The sequence below is a fragment of the Musca autumnalis genome, unplaced genomic scaffold, assembly GCF_047663935.1.
Source record: "Musca autumnalis isolate F117 unplaced genomic scaffold, ASM4766393v1 scaffold_2, whole genome shotgun sequence".
Lineage (NCBI taxonomy): Eukaryota > Metazoa > Arthropoda > Insecta > Diptera > Muscidae > Musca > Musca autumnalis.
In genome coordinates, this window is record NW_027411755.1 from 146,372,924 (window position 1) to 146,390,952 (window position 18,029).

At 41.1% G+C, this 18,029-nt stretch overlaps 1 protein-coding gene across 6 annotated transcripts in view; it reads left to right on the forward strand.

Moving 5' to 3' along the window:
* Positions 1 to 18,029, forward strand: part of SCAR (wiskott-Aldrich syndrome protein family member 3 SCAR) — a 64,082-nt gene that overhangs the window by 7,594 nt on the left and 38,459 nt on the right. For 2 of the 6 annotated variants that reach the window (XM_073969491.1, XM_073969495.1), the window contains exons 1-2: positions 975 to 1,269; positions 1,332 to 1,735. The exons of the other annotated variants lie outside the window; for them this stretch is intronic. The gene's annotated coding sequence lies outside the window, so the exon portion shown is untranslated. Of the gene's footprint in view, positions 1 to 974; positions 1,270 to 1,331; positions 1,736 to 18,029 lie in introns of those variants that run through there. 6 annotated transcript variants of the gene reach the window in all.

An 18,029-nucleotide genomic window follows, 5' to 3' on the forward strand; every position in this document is an offset into this window, starting at 1 on the left:
GAGCTGGCGTCCACTGCGAAAAGCTTTGCCTCGAATACTCATATAGGTTGAACAGCGACTGTAGCGTTTTCCAAGCAGAAATCTTCGCGATCAAAATGGCCGCAGAGTTGATAAAAAGTCTGGATGCTGAAATCTTTGAACCGGTGACTATCTTCGTTGATAGTCAGCCGGCTCTTAAAGCCATCAAATCCCCCAATATCAAGTCTGAGGCCGTTCTTGAGTGTAGAACTGCCTTGGCAAACCTAACTAACGCTGTCCGACTCTGCTGGGTACCGGGACACTGTGACATTGTGGGAAACGAGAAGGCAGATGAACTGGCAAGACTCGGATCTCAATCAACAAGTCAAGCTATCACTGTTTCTATTAAACCACCCATATGTCACGTTTTTCGGAAGGTGGAGACGTTCCTTGAAGAACAAGCCAAGGAACTATGGCATAATGAACCAAGGTGCAACGTGTCAAGGGCCATTTGGCCGAATCTTTCAACAAAGAGAACAACTTCGCTTTTAAGTTTGAGTAAGTCAGAAATCAGGGTATTGACGGGAGTCATTACCGGCCATTGCAACATCCGAGCTTTTATCGGCAAATGGCAGGATGATGGCGTGGACTATTGCAGGCTCTGTGAAGATGAGGAGGAAACGGAGACGATCGAGCATATTTTATGTCGTTGCCCGATGTTAACTCGAAAGCGGTATAGATTAACAGGAATACGCTTTCCTCCAAGCTTAACCTTCTACTCAAACATGGAACCAACAATCATAAACAACATCATCAAAAATCTGAAGTGGCTGGGACGGCGCGACCCATAAGCGTAACTACTTCTCTGACAGTTTTTTCCACCATCGCCAAATAAACCACCCTCTCTGTCTTTATTATATCTTCATTCTTTCTTATTAATAATTCATTTATTACTACTCTCCAAACCACACCCCCCTTTTTTCTTTATTCTTCTCTCTTTTCTCTTCTCTTTTCAGGTAATTCTGAACCTCCTTTTTTCTTTATGGATGATCACAATGGACCGAAAGGTCTCCGAGTGGCGTAGTCAATATACATATATATTGACTACACATCCCCAAACCTAACCTAACCTATGCTGCTATAACAATAAAAACCACTTCACTCGCAGACCTTTGTTCCATTGTGTTCATTCTGGACAGATTTAAAGGTGATAATGTGAAGATTCCATGGTTATTTCTTGTTGAATTGAGATGAGAAAGTTTCCAGAAATATTATAAAATGAAACATTTGTAACATCACAGTATTCAGTTCGTACGTACCAGGAACACAAGACACACACACACATGGTGGCCTTAAGAGTTTTTTTTTTACAGCTTTTGGACCATTTTCTCATATAGTATGGACGTACCACTGAAAATACTTGTACCGTCGTAATGCGATTCGAGGGCAGGCCTTAAACTGAAATTTTGTGTGGGGTGGTCCAGGACTTAAGTCTGTTCTATAAGGTTGCCTCAAGCCCCTATCAACAATTGTGCAGCTTTCCTGATAGCAAAATTAGTTGTTGTTGTTGTTGTAGCAGCATTTAAACCTACATAGAATTATATGTTTATTGCTGGGTTGGCAGCCGCTGGTCGAAACACTATGGTTCCTTGTCAATTCGGTACTAAAGAACCCGCTGCCGTGGGATTGATTAGTGGGTGGTTCTCGCAGTAGACGCCGGCGCCAAGGCCTTCTTGCATCTTGGACCCATCGGTATATATTGCCAGACCGTCCAGAGGTGAGTTACCATCAACCCAAGTGTATATATCTGGAAATTTTTCGAATAATTAGTGAAACATGTAAAATGTAATCGCTTAAGCAACACCTGTCATTTACTTCAAACTTCGCATATCCGCCACGATCCTGATTCCGCAGACCGAAAACCATCCTCGCAGATTGAAACTGGACCGGGATATCTACAGGTTGTAGATCAAGGATCACGTTCAAGGCAGCCTGAGGAGGATTGAGCCGGTAATCTGTATTGACGCCGTCCTTCGTACACTTGATAATTTGGACAGTAACGCTTTATTTCCATGTGCATGGCACCGGATAAGTTTAAATACAGCCAGTGTATGATCACATTTTTCCCAATAGAGCTCTTGCAGGAGTAGAGTGCAATAAGATCTTTCTTCGCCCGCTCCTCGATATTCATTTTTTCATGTCAAACGATGGTCCAGAATTGTACCGAGATATTTTGCTTCCGGAGGAAGTGCCAAAATTTGTGACTGCAAATCGGTAATATTGCGTTTCCTGGTGAATAGTAGAAATTCCGCTTTCTTTGGACTCATTCCAAGACCATGGGCCCTTGGTGCTAGTTGTATCAGATCACTTGGCGTAAGGTAAGACAGTGTTGGTAGAAATTTTGCACTTGTCACCTCTACCACATTATGAGCGTAGGCTACCACCTTAGTCTTCAGCCGGTCGAAACACACAAGAATTTCATTTATCATCAGAAGCCATAGCAAAGGTGACATAACACGCCCATCTCCTCTCTCTCTCTCATATGCTCGAATTCATTATTACCACTCATCAGAGTTTAACACCACTTGAGTCTTCAGAAAAAAAGAGAAAAAAAGTTCTCAACTTGCACTTGAGAAACGAAAGTTCGATGACAGTGAAGCTACTGCACAGCCGATATGTCTGAAGAGCTGCTACCAGCAGCGAAACATGTTGTTGTTGTTGTAGCAGCTTCTACATGTATGTGTATGTCTTGATTTCATTGATTCGGCTTTGCCTCCAGCTCCGAGGACGACACCTGAATGGGATTAGTCCAACGTGAGAGTGGAGTTAGGTTAGTCGGGTGGTGTGGGCAGTTAAAAAGGCGCTGCTGCGGACCGGTGCCGCATGATGGGCAGATATCCTGCGTGCCATCAATCTTGGCCCAGTAACAATTGAAGCGGCTGCACCAACCAGATCTTAGTTATGCCAACACGACCCTCGTTTGCCATGGCAGCTGACTTCTCCGCTGGTGATCTTCGAGGACGATATTCGCACTATAGGCTTCTAAAGCCTCAGCTACCGCATCAGTGTGAGTATCTCTCAAACCTGCCTGATGAGAACGTTAATCTAGGGGTTCTCTTTTATATCTCTGGACCTCTCTGACTCGCCTGGAGTGTTTGGGCATATCCACCAGATGGTGATTTGGGTGGTCTTGAATATAGCATCCAAGCAATTACTGCATCGTCAACATCCTGTTGTGTGGACGCACGGGCAGGATCTTGGTCTCATCATGCAAATCGTTCACTGAAGACATGAGGTGTCACCCTGTTGCTGTTCCCAAGGCAGCATTCTGACAGATTTTTAAGTTATCCCATTGTGTTTCACTTACGTTATCAAACCACGCTGGCGCCGCATAGTTTATCATAGACCGACCTATCGCGTTGTATGTGGTTAACAAGGTTTCTTTATACGCACCTCAAGTGCTGTCGGCTAGACACTTGAGGACCTTGTTCCTGTTTCTCAACATATCGCAGATAACTGCAGCATGCTCGGACGACTTATACATGCTATCAAATGTGACCCCCAGGACTTTCGGGTAGTTTGTGTTCAGAATAATTGAACCGTCGACCTGCTTCATTTGAGAAACCGGTCACAATGGTTCGAATCTTCGGCTTTCCTGTTTCCACTTGCAAAAATCTTCGGATATTAAGCTCGACTCCAAGGAGATATTAATTAAAATTAATATTAAAATGATCTTCGCTATAATAGGCAAAATTTTCAAACACTCAAGGATTTCATTTATCACCAGAAGCCAGAGAATATGTGAGAGAACCCCCCCCCCCCCCCCCCCTGCTTTGTGCCTCTGTTAACAGTTTTCCTCACTGAACTATGCACGAATTGATGATTATATTTTTCAGCATCGCATAAATCAATTCCATTTGGATGGAGAAAATTCCAGTTTTGCTGAGGGTTATATAGATGGATTCAAACTTCACATTATTGAAGACCCCTCTATATCGGGAAAGGCCACCAAGTTTGAATTCTCCATGTTCTTCTCAATGTGTCCAACCACCTCATGTAAGCGATTTCCACTGACTTGCCCTTGATGAAGACGTGTTTAGATCTATATAACGTCACAAAGGTCGTTTCTAAAGGCGACAGATTGTAAGATTCACATTCGCTGACACCCTTGCTTTGGTAAATTACTCTACTCCTGAGAGAAACACCAAACTAATGTAGTAATCACTGTAATTCTCATTTATTCCATTATATGTGCCAAAAAAAAAGTTTAGTCATTGAAGTAAATGGAAAGAAAATCTGCTATAAACTACGCCAAATTTGGCGTCCATTGTGGGACATGAACCATCAATAATCCTAGCAGTAAGCAGTTCAAATCGCAATACACTAAATGTTCGTTATACAGAAACTCTGAATAAGATATGTACTTACAAAATACATACCGGCTTGGCCTACATTCAAAGACCATCGTTTGTCTACCCTTTAACTGTGTGTGTCATCCATCCAACAGATTTGCTGCTGTTCTACATTTTTTGTAAACACATTCTCTGTTTGTTTGCTATACCTTTGTAGTTTTACAATTGCAATTCCATCTAATATCTTGTTTTTTTTTGCCTTCGCACTAGAATCTCGGGGCATATATGCAGTTTTTTCCTTCTTCTATACAACTGATGTTCTAGTTGTCACACATTTTAATGCTAGTGATGACGACAGGAACAACAACGACGATGGTGGCTACAACGTCACTATGTTATCCATGTGTGTTTTTCTCTCTCTTGATACCGGAAAGATCCAATTGAGTTATCTAAATAGGAAAGAAAATTGGGCCGTTTGTATGGCAGTGGATAGATGGTTGTAGTTACTATTTTATGTGTAAGCAGCATGAGACTCATCATCAGCGGGGCGGCATCATCATAACCATCGTCACCATTATGATTATGATTTATGTGAGAGTAAAATTTAGACAGATGTCAAATTGTATTTCATTCAACAATTCTGTAATTTATAGCATTATTCAAATAGACTGAATGTTTTGTGTTTTTATTTTTCATATCTCACATAAGGTGTGAAGGTTTACCGTTCTTTTTTTCTGCAAAAACAACCTTGAAAGCATTTGCTTTTTGAATTCATCATTTTTTTTCTATGGAAGGCCGTTAAATGCTTTAATTTTATTTGAAAATGGAATGAATAGATGGATTTTGAATGGATTTGAATCTTTTAGAAAAGTTGCCCTTCAAAATGCAGCTTATAGGAGATGAAAGCTTGGAACCGGGTGAAACATTGTAATTTCCCAAATAAAAGATTGTGTTATGTACTTATGTGTATTTTTTGGCATATTAAAGAATGGTAATGTGATCTTTGTCCGATAACAAGGTTTGAGAATCTTATCTCGTATCTACGCAGTACTCGATATCTAGTGTGCAACAATTGGACACCTGCAAAGTATACGGTCGAAGTGATAGATACACTTCCGCATCTCCACATAATCTACAGTAGTCAACGCCACTGTCACCCCATCTTGAAGTTAGAGATCATACCCTATAGTGACCCGCAATAAGTCCATTATCCTGATCCTCATACTTAACTTATCGAGTGATATAGGGGAAATGGTTCTACGTTGAGAGATAGCAGGCCAGATGGCTTAGGTCATCCTGGCTTAGGTCAGATTCCATAAGCCATCTGCAGTGCGCCTTCTCAAGGTAAATCCCACAAAGTTTGCCTATGTAGTTAGTAGCACCTCGGTGGCCTAAAATATTCATAATTTGGCAAATCGATCTGACCATCTGCTAATTCGTTATCCCATTATATTACTATGATCTGAAACCCAACGAAGTTGAACGATATTTCGTATATCATACAGAATTTTCTGCAGTCGTCTGTCATACAGAGCCTTTCAATAGTCTATTATACAAAGCTTTCCTAAGAGCATTAAGGCCACCTAACTATCGAAATATATTTTCGGTCATGGGTCCTATGAGACTTCAACTTCAACTCCTCTAACCAATTCTGCTGCATTCCCCATATCGAGAATCTATTCTCGGAAGATGCTACAGCTATCGTTAAGTTTATATGTGTGTTTAATTGATTAATTTTCGCAATAGACACCGGCATATAGATCTCCGTATACGAACCATTTGTGTATATTGCCAGGTCATTCAGGGAATGGTTACATTCAGCACAAATGTTCCTACTTTTAAAAATTAATGAGGATGAGACAAACCTGAAAGTTCGACTATCAATTAAGTTTAATGCCTTTGTATCATGTTCGAAATGTGAAATCCTCCACGATCCTGACTCTCGGAGCCCAAAAGCCATCCTCGCTGTTTGAAACTGCACCGATACATCCAGAGGTTGAAATTCCCGAATCACCTTCAAAGCAATCTGAGGAGTGCCTTTAATTACTCCGGTAATCAGAATTAACGCAGGCCTTTGCACACTTGATAGTTTGGACTTTAGTGCTTTATTCCCAAATGCTTGCCTCGGGACTAGTCCACCATGGATTAAGATGGGCAGAACCACAGTTACATAGAAACAGTGTATGACTTGGGGTTCGAGTCCCCAACTTGTCCCATTGGAGTTCTTGCAGGAGTAGAGTGCAATAAGACTTTTCTTAGTCCTATCCACGATATGCCTTTGTCATGTCAAGCAATAGTCCAGCATTGTACCGAGAGAAAGTTATAATGCAACTCTGACCAAAACTCTGATGGCTGGAATTCGGAAATTTTGCGTTTTCTGCAAGTTCTCCGAGTGCGTCCACGCTAAAACCATTGTCATGGGACAGCTTGACAGTTGTACCAGAATACCTTGCATATGGTAGGACAAGTTTGGTAAAAATTTAAGGCACCATCGTTGGTCGAAACACACAAGAATTTCATTTATTACCAGAAGCCAGAGTAAAGGTGAGAGAACTCCATCCTATGGTTTACCTCTGCGTAAATTTATGTTCCTGTTTTTTAGCATTTCACGAGAATAGAGCAAATTCTTGTGTTGCTGAGAGCGTTATGGATGGATTCAAGATTTACATTATTGGAAGTCTCCTCTATTTCTAAAAGGCCGCTAAAGTAAAGTCTGAAATTTCCATATTCTTCTCAACGTGTTCAATCACCTAATTTAAGGTGGCTAAAACCCATCTGCCCTTGATGCAAGCGTGCTGAGATTTACTAATCTACTTGTGCTCTGATTTCAAGATCCAGTAACATTTCCATTGTCTTCAATAGAAAGGAAGTAAGACTTATTGATTCTTGGTTTTAAGTCTTTAGGTGTATGATTCGGCTTGTATATCACCTATACCTCTTCCCACCGACTAGGTGTGTGCCTGAAATTGTCTGCTCATCGAAGTGTTCTCTTAGTCCCGGGCCACACTAAGAGTAATTTCACAGAAATTTTGACATGAAAGTAAAAGAAAATGTAAAATAAAACGACCTGTTTGTTTCATACGAATATTGCAACAAAGCAAAATTGCAGAATACATGAAACAGTGTACACTAGTTTTTTGAAATTAAGCATTTTTCCCAAAAAATGCAAAGTTTCATGTCAAAATTTCATTGAAATTGCTCTAGTGTGGCCCGGGACTTAATAAATCAATTGATTAATGCATTGTGGGGGGAAGTAGCGTCGTCTTGTTGAAACCAAAATGTTCGCCGAGATCACGAGCTTAATTGTCAGGCTATCATGACACGATAATGGTCGCCATTGAATGTGACGTTCTCACCGACATAATGTCTGAAGAAGTATCGACTGATGATTCCACCAGCGGACAAACAGTTATTTTTTTCTGAATGAAGGGACAGTTCACATCGCTGAACAAAATTTACCTAAAAACACATTCCCCAAAGTGCGTGAATTTTTGTAATAAAGTTGAACTATTTCCAAATGTTGGTCGTGACAACATGACACAACTCGCACGTGATCTACCAAGAAAAGGATATTAAAAAAGTACCTCCACTTGGATCACCCGTTATAATGAAACAATAGTGGACTTTCTCTGCCGTAGATCTAGATTGTCAGTCAAAATATACATGCTGTTTGGTGTATGAGATGGTATCTCTCTTTTTCTTATTCTTCCTCCATAGACCCGAGAGCACTGTTAACCTACTGCAGAAGCCTTAAGAGGCTATGGGACGGGTCATCCTACACTAAGCTAGTTCAACTAACTGTCTTCTCTTGCCCTCCTACCCCTTTTTATGTATTTTCAAGATGAACACAAGGAACCGCCGGTCTTCGAGTGAAGTGATTGTCAACAGCCAACGGCAATAACGCATTCTATAACCTAACAATCTTGCGAAACATAACCGTTTCGTTAAATTCCTCAATCAGTACTGAGTTCCATCTTATTGAACCACAATCCGAATTTCAAAGATATTTAGATGACAGTATGCAAAACATTTACCATGCATTCTGAGCTTTTTGAACTATTAAGCCAAACTTACTCAACTAATTACGAAATATTTGTCGCGATCGTCCATGGAAGTAGTCACATTTCTATTTAGACCTGAAAATTTAACAGAAAAGGATATATTTCAATGTTTTTAGTAATCGATATTCGAATGAAATTCAACGGCGCAAAAATATCTGAAAATGTCCCTTTTACTTTTAACGTTTTACGTTTATAGAACGGTACCTACCGAATTTCGGTATTTTGAAAGCTAGCCACCTTGTTTTCTTGTAAACGAAATGGAACAAATAGTTCAGTTTTACTTCAGAACAACTCGTGGTGGAGGGTATATAGCCGTTCTTACTTGTTACCTTTTAAATATTTACACATTTGTTACAGTTGTAACATTTTAAAACAAGTCAACATTTTTCGTGTATCTGGCGTAGAATTTAAAAAAGCTTAGATTGTAGTCTACAAATCTGCTCGCTTTTGTTTATTCATCTCTCGTTTTCCGACAATACAAGCAATAACAAACTTTACAAGATTACGTCAACATCATAGATCAAAATCTCAAATACAACAATAAAAAAAATCGTGCTATCTTCATTAAATGTCTATTAGTTTTATTAGTTAATTTTACTTGTCAGTGTTGTAGTCATTTCTATCAATAGAAATTTCAGTTTTAATTAAATCAGTGATGTTCAACCTTTGCCACATTTGATGAACATATTGTATGAATTGGCATTGAGTTTATATTCTAGACATCACCAGCACACAGGTGATATTGGGTTTGGAACAAAGTACAATAATAAAAATATCTCGCACCTGTTCAACAAAAGGGTAGTAAATCAAAATTTGTGAAATGTTCACTTTTATTAAAAAACGATACATAATGATCAAATCTAACCACAATAAAAATCTCCCATTACTTTGTCTACTCTTTCGTCAAAAAATAACGTTATGTCATCCTTCATGTATTCAGAGTAACTACCTATGAATCAACAGTTTTTTGTTTCCAAAAAAAAAAAAAAAAAAAAAAAATTTGAGTTACTACCCTTTTGTTGAACAGGTGCGATATGTATTTATATTTAAAGACAATTTATAAATTTTTCAGGCAATTAACTTTTGCAATGTGGTTTCAAATAATTATTATACTAGATGCGGAATAGGTTTTTTTCAATGAGAAAGTAAAATCTGGCTGAGCTCATTAGACATTGTAAATTTCAAGGCTGATAACGGATAAACTTTTTAATATATTTATTTTGAAATCCGTGCATGATCAAAGGATATTTTCTTGTGAGTTGATCTGAATATTGGAAGATATTTAGCGACGAAAATAATAAGCTGATTAACCAACGGCGAAATTCATCAAATAATAAAAGAAACCATTACTTACTTACTTAGCTGGTCTTTTACAGAACATTTGTTCCATAAGCCGAACTAAGAAAAAATCTCCAATCCTCTCTGTTTGCTGCTGTATTTTCCCAATCTGGGATATGTAGTTTACTGATATCTCGTTTCACTTGTTCGCTCCAACGAAGCTTTGGCCTTCCAGATCTGCGAGAACCTCCATGCGGCCCGTATTTATACGCCTTTTTAGCAGGTTCATCATCACTCATTCTTATAACATGGCCTAGCCATCGCAATCGTTGTATCTCGATTTGTTCAACTACATTGATGTCATTGTATAGTTGGTACAGCTCGTTGTTCATACGACGCCGATATTCGCCGTCAACACATATTGGCCCGTAGATCTTTCGAAGAATTTTTCTCTCGAACACACCAAGCACTGCCTTATCTGCTTGAGCAAGTACCCATGCTTCGGAACCATACATTAGCACGGGTAGTATCAGTGTTTTGTAAAGTGTTACTTTTGTTTGACGAGAGGTGGCTTTATTCCTAAACTGCTTACTCAGCCCAAAGTAGCATCTGTTAGCCAACACTATTCTTCTTCGTATTTCACAACTGATGTTATTTGTTGTGTTTATGGCGGTGCCGAGGTAGACAAAGTCCTTTACTACCTCAAAATTGTAGGTACCAACATTCACAAATGGTGCGGGGTTTGTGGTAATATTACGCGTCGATACCATCAACTTGGTTTTTTCGCCGTTTACTGCCAGACCAACTTTAGCAGATTCTCTTTCGACTTTTGTAAAGGTGTCAGTTACTTCCTTTACCGATCGATCCATGATGTCAATGTCGTCGGCATAAGCCAGTAACATATGGCTGTTCGTGTATATCGTTCCATTTCTTTTGACCTTCGCGTCTCGTATGACCTTTTCCAGCAGGATGTTGAATAGATCACACGACAGGCCGTCTCCTTGTCTGAAACCTCTTTTGGTAATAAACTCTTCGGAGAGGTTCTTTCCTATTTTAACTGAGGATCTCGTCTCAGTTAATGTCATTCTACAAAGCCGAATGAGCTTTGCAGGAATACCAAAATCAGACATGGCTTGGAACACCTTTGAACGTATAGGGCTGTCGAATGCTGCTTTATAATCGACGAAAAGATGGAAGGTGTCGATCTGCATTTCTTGGGTCTTTTCCAGGATTTGTCTCAAGGTAAATATCTGGTCAATGGTGGATTTGCCAGGTCTAAAGCCGCACTGATAGGGTCCAATAATTTCATAGACCATAGGCTTTAGTCTCTCACACAATATGCCAGATACTATCTTATATGCAATAGGGAGCAGACTTATGCCCCTGTAATTGGAGCACACAGTCTTATCACCCTTCTTGTGGACTGGACATAGGATGCTCACGTTCCAATCGTCGGGTACGCGTTCTTCCTGCCAGATGGTGCTAACTAGCTGATGCATACACCTTATCAGCGTGTCGCCTCCGGTTTTGAACAGCTCGGCTGGTAGTCCATCTGCTCCTGCCGACTTATTATTCTTTAGCCGGTTTATTGCTGTCCTTACCTCATCTTGGCTGGGCGGTATACATTCAATACCATCTTCTGTGATTGGATCTGTGGTATCTTCGCCATTGGCCACTTACTTTTATACCCTCAGTCTTTAGACTAATACGTAATAGGTGCTCTATGGTTTCCGTCTCTTCCTCACCCTCCTCGCATAGCCAACAGTAATCGACACTATTATGCCATTGACATGTACTGGATCTTACGAGGCAGTGCTCCCTCATGACTTCTATAGCAATTCGTATCTCAGCCTTCTTAAGGAGTAATAAGGAAGAAGTTCCACGACTCGATATAACCGGCCAGATAAGCCTCGAAATCCTGCAACCGGTCTCGTTCTGTCATTTGCGAGCAGATAGATCTGTGTAGAACTTATCCAGTTTATTGGTGAAGTTACACAGTGGAGGATACACAGTTCCCTAAATTTCAATATTCGGAGACTGCGATCCTGCACGTGCCAGCTCATCGACAATTTCATTTCCAACAAAGTCATGGTGTCCCGCTACTCAGCAGAAAGTGATTTCGTTCTTCAGCCTTCCTAACAAATCTCTACACATGTTAACAATCTTTGACTTGATAGAGCAGGATTTGAGTGCCTGGAGTGCCGCCGGGCTGTCCACAAATACCACCATCGTTCTCTCGGAACCACGCAAGCTGACCTGAATCAGTTCAAGGGACTTTTACAATAGCTAGGACCTCCGAGCGCACAATAACTTTCGAACGGATCAACAGATTGGGTCCAAAATTTGGCCTTTGTAATATTTTGTCCAAACTTAATTTAAGTTCGAAGATGGCCCATATCGGTCCACTCCATCAGGTACCTCCTCCACAAATATTTAAAATGTTTTCGCTTTAATGGTGCACACGATAACTCCCGAAGGCATTAACCGATTCGGCCCCTACTTTGCACATCGTAAAATTTCTATCAGACATAGATGATGTTCCAATATGGATTCTATCGATCCACTGGGAGGTACCTGAAACTCCCACACAAAATTTCGGAGAGTGCAGTTCAAGACCTCCTCACGGATCCCTTACTTTTCTGTTGCAACAACTTGTATTCGTTGCTCCCATTACCACGGTACAGGGTTTTTTTAGGGGCAAGTCCAGAAAAATGCTTTAAAACACGCCTGTGGCACCGATACGAATCAAATTTTGCATTTTGGAATATTTTGCCCAAACTTAGTTTAAGATCGAAGATGGGCCATATCGGTCCAACCATTCCGGGTACCACCCCCACAAAAGTTCAAAACTTTTAGCTAAAATAGTGCACACGATAACTCTCGAAGGCAGTAACCGATTTAGTCCCTACTTTTAGATGAGGTTCCAATATGAATTATATCGGTGCACACCTTCGGGTACCTCCCACACAAAAGTTCGGAAAAGTGCAGTTTTAGGACTTCCTCTCTTCCCCTTTGTTTTTGTTGCAACAACTTATATTCGCTGCTCCCATTACCACGGTACAGGGTTTTTAGGGGCAAGTCCAGAAGAAAACTGTAAAACATGCCTGTGGCACCATGTGTAGTGACTGGAGCGTACAAAAACTCTCGAACGGATCAACCGGTTCGAATCAAATTTTGCACTTCGGAATATTTTGCCCAAACTTAGTTTAAGATCGAAGATGGGCCATATCGGCCCACTCATTCGGGTACCTTCTCACAAAAGTTAAAAATTTCCCTAAAATTGTGCTCACGATAACACTCGAAGGCAGTAACCGATTTGGTCCCTACCTTGCACATCGTAAAATTTCTATCGGACATAGATGAGGTTCCAATATGCATTTCATTGGTCCACTCCTTCGGGTGCCTCCCACACAAAATTTCGGAAAAGTGCGGTTTAAGATCTACTCTCGAGTCCCTTTGTTTTTGTTGCAACAACTTCTGTTCGATGTTCAGGGGCAAGTCCATATTTCCTGAGAAAATGGCCCGAAAGCTATAAAAAACACTACGACACCAAGTGTAGTTGCTGGAGCGCACAACTATCGAACGGATCAAACGATGGGTCCAAAATTAGGCCATTGTAATATTTTGTCCAAACATAGTTTAAGTTCCAAGATGAGTCATATGGGTCCACTCCTTCAGGTACCTCCTCACAAAAGTTCTAAACTTTTCGCTTAAATGGTGCGCACGATAACTCTCGAAGACAGTAACCGATTTGGTCCGTACTTTGCACATCGTAATATTTCTACGATACATAAATCAGGTTCGAATATGGATACCTCCCAGACAAAATTGCGGAAAATGCAGTTTAAGACCTCCTCTCAAATCGTTTTCATTTTTGTTGTAACAACTTGTATTCGCTGCTCCAGAGACGTACACAGTGGCGTGGCAGGGGGATACCTCTTGAACGGATCAGCTGATTCGGCCCAGAAGATGGCCTTTATATTCTTTTGTCCAAACTTGGAAGTTGGAAGATGGGTCATATAGGTCTACTCCTTCGGGTACCTCCCCCACAAAAGTTAAAAAATGTCACTAAACTACGCGATACATCTGTTGTCCCCCACAAAAGTTAAAAATGTCACTAAAATGCTACGCGCTACATCTGTTGAACAGAGCAAACGATTTGGTCCAAACAAATTTTGGGCCTCCTAATATTTTACCCAAATCTAGTTTAACTTTGAAAATGGCCCATTCCGGTCTTCTCAGGGTACCTCCCCCACAAATTTTCAACATTTTTCTTCAAGTGCAGTTTAGGGTCTTTTCGAATATTCTTTCGAAATGTTTACCGATGCTACTCTTTGTGGTTCTGTTCACAGCGATATTATGTTTTTTTTTCGTGGGCAAGACCATGCTTTCTGTTATACGATCTATGGGGGTGCGTGATATCTATCGAAAAAGGTGACTCCAAAAATAAGATCCAATCCCAACATGGACTATGTCGATCCATTACTTCAGAGGTATTTCCTACGCAACACTTTTGAGCTTTAATCCGAATATATAATTTTTTGGCGGCATACGTCCCAGTCTGAATATACACTAATTCAACAATTTACACAGGATGAGGGTATATCTCTGTCGGCAAAGCCATCAGATAGTAGACCTCTCCGACCCACAATTTTACCTTGTTTCAAAGTACAACATGTTCAAAGTTCTCTAAAATGTTTTTATGCCACTGTGTGTCGTACAATGTCATGAACTTTTCATCAGACATACATATATTGGGAATATAAAAAAACTTACTGTTGCTGCTGTTGGGTGGTTAGTTAGCAGTAGTGGTAACCCACAAATTTGAGGCGAAATATGATACGAATTTTGTAAAATTTGCACAATTCATTTAATTTGCTGGTGGTTTGTTTGCATGATTTTTGGTTAGCGGGGGGTGTGTGAAGCGGGAAGTAACCCCACCAATTTATAATAAACACGTACGAATACTATACCAAAAAGGAGGGGGGAGAAACAACGAAAACCAATAAAACACTAATATTTATTTCAACATAAGCTTTTTTCTTGACTCGCTTTAGTCAGTATGCGCATTGTTTGGTATTTCTAGCTCAGGGTTTTTGTTTGTGGTCTTCATTTTTTAATTGGTTTTGAAATGTTATCTGTTTATTAAACAGTTTTAGGGTTTTTGTGAAGAAAGGAGGGGGTGCGTTGAGAACAAGTTTTTTTTTTAATAATTTTACAAAATATTGATAACCCATTTTGTTCTAAGTTGATATTAAATGTTATCACAGCTTTTTTGATAAGTTGCTTTGGATTTTTTAGCCCATTTTTCCTTTGCACCACTCCTCCCACCATTTATTTTGCTGTTTCGTTTTTTTTTATTTATACACCATTCGTCTTTGCTTAATAACCACCAGCGTCGTAGCTGAACAACAGGTAGTAGCGCCTTTTGTTTAATCATCGTCGATTTCAATCATTCCAATCAAAATAATGTTTGCCTCATTGATTTTTGTGGAGCGGTTTATGATTATTGCTAACACCGATGGCCTAAATTTATTTATTTATTCCCGGTCTGCACGCAATATTTGTTTCATTGTTGTGAGCCATAGGACTTAGACAACGAAAACGAATGATTTGGTTTCAAATCTTTGAATTGGGATTATCCACCTGAAAAATGATTCTCCTTTAAAGTTGTTAAAAAACATGAAAGACTTGAAGATGATGATGTTCTTCTCGGGTTTCTATAAGGAGCTTGGAGACCTCCATCAAAAAAGAACTCGAAGAATATCTTCATATGACCCGAGAAGGAACATTCTTTAGATATCCTCCAATTTCTTAAGACAGAGTCTTCAAGATTCGAGAGGGTTAGGTCGATGACCTCCTCTCTATCCCTAATTTTAAAGGTTTGATCGCAGATTATATGATAAAATAAAATCGAATATACCTTCACCCCTTTTGTTGGTGTCCTTGCTGCCCCATTGGAAGTGATGAGCGTTTGCGTCGCATCCCAGGATCACGTTGCAGGTACCCATCAACTCGTCGAGCATCATTCGGACATACAGGTTTGGTGGGTCCGGGTTCTCAAAAGGCATGTATACGGATGATAGTATAGTGGTCATCCCCGTACCATGCTCCAGCCTGACCGTACACATGTCACCGTTGCTGTAATTAGATAGAAAGATTAAATTTAAGCTCTTTAAGTCCTCACATTGTCCCCCTCGGACGCGGCGAAGATGTCTAAATTAGCATTACTTCGTCCAAAAACTATATTCTTATAGATATAAGGCTCCTGGACCAAGACAATGTCTACTTCAGAGGTCGTGAGGGACAAGAGTAGTTCAACGGCGGCGGCTTTGCAGTGATGCAGATTAATCTGCAAGATGCGCGGCCTTTGCCGCTTCCCTACTGCTACTGAGTTTCGTGGGGTGGACTCAGTCGAAACCGAACCCATCCTGAACCAAAGTTCAGTTTTCCCACACGTTCTCTAAGATACAACTCCCCATGGGGGTCAACCGCCACTCTTGCAACCATCCCACCATCCTCGTTACAATGTGCTAGACTGATGTGCTAGACAGTCCAACTCGATATAGTGAGGTTGGGATTCTGCAGTTTTAACATCCTCAGCAGGAGTTCTTTGTCTACAGTAGGTGGGGGAACCCAGGCTGAAAGAATTTTCCTGGACGGAATCTCGGATAAGGAGACCGCAGCAACATCAGCTATTTCCCACAGTGCGGCAAAGCCATCCACCGTCCGCACGAGGAAATCTCGCGATATCCTGTTCAGACAGTTAATCACCTTGACATCCTTTCGCAAGAAGGCACTGCCAAATCGACGATCCCCCTGATCTTCCGATCCAGATACGATGGTCGACCGAAGACCGATTTCAAAGAGCAACCAGTGAGTGTCGCTGATTCTCCCATTAGGATCAGCTCTGTCGATGATTGCCACTTGGAGGTCTTCATCAATCGCCACTGTAACCGGTCTGTCGTATGGCTTTTTGCGCCCTTTACCTTGGAGATAACATTTCCAGAGGAGGTGGATACCTTTTCTGTACTCAGTTGCTTCTCCTCGGTTGTACGTTCAACGGATGCCGCATACGAGGTTGATGGTTCAACCAGCTGAGAAGTCATCGTCTTCTTAGGTGAAGGCTGTGGACCCTCGGAGGAGTGAACGCGCTTCACAGATTTATGCTGTGGGGCATTATTCGTTCCACCAGAAGACGATGTTTCCTTGGCTGACTTTACGATCTTCCTGTTAAGAGCGACATTTCCAACCGCTTCTCCTTTGATTTTTGGAGAAGAATCGGGCTTTGAGGCAGAGTCATTCACCGGTCGATCACCCTATGGGTGCCCGTTCGTTTGGGGTGCACTCAATAGCCTTTTCCATTACATTTTGGCTCAGGTTAGGCTTCGGAACAGATTTCGGCTCAGCATATTTGCCAGCGGCAGTGAGCTTAGCCAGCTCTACTACTTTATTCGGGAGGAAGATCCTTTCCAACTGGAGCTCGCGATGAAATTCACGTGGGTGGACCTCCCTCTCCCCGAACTTGCGAAGATAGATGCAACCTTTGAGTCGCTGCCCGTTGTCGGGTTATCGTTAGATTTCCCGTCGTCGGACATCGTTTCAGTTGCCGTCTGCCTTTGAAGCTTATTGTCGGCATGTGCCGACACAGGTTGGACATCAAGGTCCATACTCCCTTCGTTAGAGCCACAGCAATGTTCTTGAGTAGACTTGGCCGGAATCACCGTGGTGTCCAGCTCATCATCAGTCAGGGTTAGATTGTGTAGCAATTCCTCCGGGTGTATGTCATCACTATGCTCATACGGGACAAGCCTGTCCATCTGGTCGAGGAGTTCCCTACTCTGCCTCTCTAGACATTCGTGGATAGTTTTGAGGGTCCCGTGTAGGTCGTCCCCGCCCATAACTACGGTCCTGTCTGCCGTAGACTGGTTTTCACCAGCCCTGGCTAAATCGTGTTCCATTTGAATTGCCGGATCGTCATCTATTTTTGGGGTTAAAGTTGCATGCCCTTGTTATTGCTTGGCCTGGGAGTCGAGCAATAACGTGCAAGGCGTGTAGCAAGGCAACAATTTTGCCACTTATCAGAACTACAACATCATCGGAATAAACCACTACCATAGTTTTAGCTGGTTGAAAAGCACGAATTTAATTTATCATCAGAAGCCAGAGTATAGGTGAGCAAACTTTACCCAATGGAGTACCTACATATGTTAACAGTTGTCCCAACTGAACACGAATCGATAATCCTGCTTATCAAAATCTCATCAATCCATTCCACTCCAGGAAATTCCTGCATTGCTGAGAGCGTTACAGATACTCTATGTCGAGAAAGTTGAAGTTTTCCAAATTCTTCTCAATGCGCCCAACCACCTCATGCAAA